The sequence below is a fragment of the Trichechus manatus genome, unplaced genomic scaffold (genome assembly GCF_000243295.1).
Source record: "Trichechus manatus latirostris isolate Lorelei unplaced genomic scaffold, TriManLat1.0 scaffold00131, whole genome shotgun sequence".
NCBI lineage: Eukaryota > Metazoa > Chordata > Mammalia > Sirenia > Trichechidae > Trichechus > Trichechus manatus.
The window spans coordinates 6,750,563-6,754,484 of record NW_004444067.1 but is presented as its reverse complement, the minus strand read 5'-3'; the positions used below and the strand labels follow the sequence as shown (position 1 = coordinate 6,754,484).

The 3,922-nt window shown below is 59.0% G+C and overlaps 1 protein-coding gene across 1 annotated transcript in view; it reads right to left on the bottom strand.

Annotated features, from left to right (window-relative positions):
* ADGRD1 (adhesion G protein-coupled receptor D1) overlaps nt 1-3,922 on the bottom strand; it is a 107,161-nt gene that overhangs the window by 6,354 nt on the left and 96,885 nt on the right. The gene's annotated exons all lie outside the window — the stretch shown is intronic.

Genomic DNA, 3,922 nt, shown 5'->3' with positions numbered 1-3,922 from the left:
GGGGGGCATGTGGGTGGGGGCATGCTGGGCGGGGGGCACAGTGGGCAGCGGGTAGGGGGCAGGGGTCATGAGGACCAGCCTCCAACTATGCCTGGGGCAGACACAGCCCTGCTGGGGAGACCCAGGTCCCACTTGCAGGTCAGCCCCACAGTGAAGTGCCCGGCCACCCCAGGCTCTGAGTAAGGGGTCACTGAGTGGATGGATGAATGAATGAGTGAGTGAATGAATGACGAGCACACGGGTGATGTGAAAAGGGTCGCACGGGTACTGGCGCCCTCGGGAGCAGGTGGGTGCCCCACAATGAGCTTCCTGTCAGAAACCCCAGGTCCCGGCACCACCGGCTGTGAAACCGACGGCCGCTCCCACCTCAGATCTCGGGGCCTGCGCCAGCGCCTCACAAAATTAACGCGATAACAATGAACACCTGTTTCGGAAACGGAACTGTGAATTATTCCGCCACAATCTTGGCACCCTGGGAAAACCGTATTTGAAAAGAGCAGTCGCTGAGACGTAGGTTCAAAACTGCTGCTTTTACAGTGACGCCTTGTCTTTTGTTACACACAGCACCTGAAGAGGCGCTCTTGGGGAGACGGGTCGAGGGGCGGCTCTGAGGACCCTCGTGAGCATGCAGTGGCCGCTTCCCGTCAGACACGAGGGCACGGTCCCTGCGCTGGGTAGGACCCTGCAGGTGGGACAGCTCACTCCTGGAGGGGGGGCTCGCCCCTACACCCCCGATCATTGGTGCGCTCCATGGGGTCTCACTACCACCCCCAGGATCCTGGATCCCACTTGCAAAAACGGAATGTTCTCTCTTCTTTCTGGGGAGTCTGCAATCATGATCAATAAATCCAGATTTTTTTTAAAAAAAGCCACACCAGCCCTCAGGAAGCTGAACGCTGAAGGCCCTTAGGAAGTGGTCATCACCTCCTTCGTCCCTGCACGCTTTGCTGCTCGGCAGCAAGAAAACCACAAGGTAGAAACCAGGAGACGTGGAGTAAGAACGCGCCAGAGAAGGCCCCCAACGATGCTGAGACTGCCGCTTCCCGCCACCCCGCTGCCCCGCCGCCCCCTTCCCGCCGCCCCGCTGCCCTGCCCTGTTTCTGCAGCCCGGAGGGCAAGCGTTGTGCCAAGGGCACTGGCTTCCAGCCCGTGGCCGCTTCTGGGAGTCACGAGAGCCTGCTCCCCGGGGCCTGATATGGCCCTTAGAGACGAGGAGCGGATGGGACACGCGAGACACAGGAGGGCGGCGCCGGCCCGGGTGGGGCAGTGTCATGCGGGAGCTGCCCTGGAGAAGGGCCAGAGCCAGGACGCCCCACCTCACAGGGCTTGGGGCTTGTCTCCCCACCCACAGGCCTTCCCTCCCTGCACGCTACCACAGCACACGGCTTTCTTTCCTTCCTGCTGCTGAAACGTCCTCTCTTCGCTTATCTGTTGCCTCTAGAAGGTTAAATGGTTAACATGCTCAGTTGCTAGCTGATCAAGTCCACCCTGAGGCAACTCGGAAAAAAGGCCTGGTGATCTACTTCCAAAAAACCAGCCATTGAAAACCTTATGAGCACAGTTCTACTCTGACACACACTGGGTCGCCAGGAGGCGGCGTAAGACTCCACAGCACCTGGTGGGTGGCAACTCAAACGCTGAGACTCACAGAATTGCTCGCTGGAGGCTTCACAGATGGGGCCTCTCAGCGCTGCGTGACCTCCCCTCCTCTGTGCCCCACTCCCCCCCATCTGCCTGTGACCCCCACCCCGCTGTCCCCCACCTGAAGAGCCCCCACAGCCCACGCAGTAAGCGCCCTCCTCGGTACTCCTGCCCAGGTGTCCCCATCTCGGCAAGGCGCTGCTGCACATGGGACAGCCCGCAGCCTCGCGGCCTTGCAACCTGTTTCTTGTTCGGTGTCCCCCAAAGATTTACCAGCTTCTCGTGTTCTAAGAAAACTCCTTACGTTATGTTATTGTCTGTCGTCCCAGGAGAATGAGAGCTGAGAGAGCAGGGGCTTTTGAGGCTGTGTTCCTTCACAGAGCCTGGGCGGGCGCCATGAGGGTGCGGTGAATTTCAATAAATGCTGGCTAGACAAATGGATGGGTGCTCAGTGGTGAGGTCACACACACACACGTGCACACATGCATGTGCACACATACGTGAACACACATGCACACACGTGCATGCACACACACATCACCAGATGCACACATGTTCACAGCTCACACACACACATCACCAGATGCACCCATGTTCACAGTTCACACACGCACATCACCAGATGCACCCATGTTCACAGTTCACACACGCGCACATCACCAGATGCACACATGTTCACAGTTCACACACGCACATCACCAGATGCACACATGTTCACACACATGCACATCACCAGATGCACACATGTTCACAGTTCACACGCACACATCACCAGATGGACACGTTCACAGTTCACACACACACCAGCACATGAACACATGTACACGTGCACACACATTCACTCCAGCCAACACACACACACGGACATGGACACGCGTGTGCACACACGCAGGCACACATGCGTGCACATGGTGGTCCTGTCTTGTGGAGCTACCCTCTAGAGAAAGCTCGGCTGGCACCTGCCCAGGGGCTTCACGCCTGTCACCTGTCAGCATGTGCCGATGGGAATTGTGTGAGACATTCCGGGTGACATCACAGGAACGGGGGGCTGCACTGTGTCTTACTAGTGGGGGGGGAGGGCTGTGACAAGTGCAGGGGGGAGCCGTGGGCTGGAGACGGGGTGCAGAGGTGGGGACACAGGTGTGTTCTGGGGACACGGAGAATGCTGTCTCCCTGGGGCCGGGGCTCAGCAGAGGGAGGGAGCGCTGTCGCTGGGGACAGGGTCCCACAGACTGGCCGCCTTTCACGTGGCGGTGTGGCCTCGGGGGCTGAGGGGTCGGGGCAGGAGGGACGGGGTCCTGGCTGGGGCCCGTGGGGACTCCCCGAACCCACTGCCCTGCTCTCAGTGGGAGAGGAAGATGATCTGACCCCACAAGCACCTTACCCCGCCCGCCGGTGCAGCCCTCGAGAGGCCTCCTGAGGCTGGATAAGTCTGAGGGCTGGGACCACATGTCAGCTTAATTCCCAGAGTTGAGAATTCATTACAGAATAATTACTTCATCGATTTTGCAGCAGACATATTTACTGTTTTTCCTTACAGATCAGAAAAGATAAGAGTGTACCTAAAGTAGCTTTAATTTTCCCAGCCCTTGGACGTTTGGAAGTTGCTGCACTGTAAATATTGTAGTTAAAATCAGTGTGATGGAAATGACCGTCCACACCAAAATTCCAGTGCAGCCTCGGGCCCCTCAACCCCTCCCTACTCTCCTGGGCCAGCCTGGTGGTCAAGGGGCCCTGCGCGCCGTTCACAGACATCCAGGGTGTTGGTTACGTGCCCCTATGGTTCTGGAAACAGCCCAGCCCAGGGTGCCGTCCTTGCACTTCCACGGCCAGTGTCTGCACCCCCTTTTACACTCAGGACCCCAATTCCAGTGAGAAGTACCCTCAGCCTCTGGCCCAGTGGCTGGGGTGCAGACTGCATCTGGAGCTCATGGACCCTGTGGCTCAGGTCCAGGAAGCTGGTGGACTCCATCCACTGCAAGTGGGCATGGGTGTGACCCCCGAATCACCAACCCCCAGCTCAGCACCTGTTTGCCCAGGTGGGGGAGGGGCCATCCTGGACCTAGATCTCCTGTTGCCAAGGTTGTGCCACCAAGAGGGAAGGGCTGACCCAGCATGATGCCGACACCGGGGTATGCAGCTCAGGGACGCCCCCACACCATGATGGGTTCAGGGACCCTCCCACCACCTGGGCAGGGGGCTCAGGGATGCTCCCACACCAAGGCAGGGGCTCAGGGATGCTCCCACACCAGGGCAGGGGCTCAGGGATGCTCCCACACCA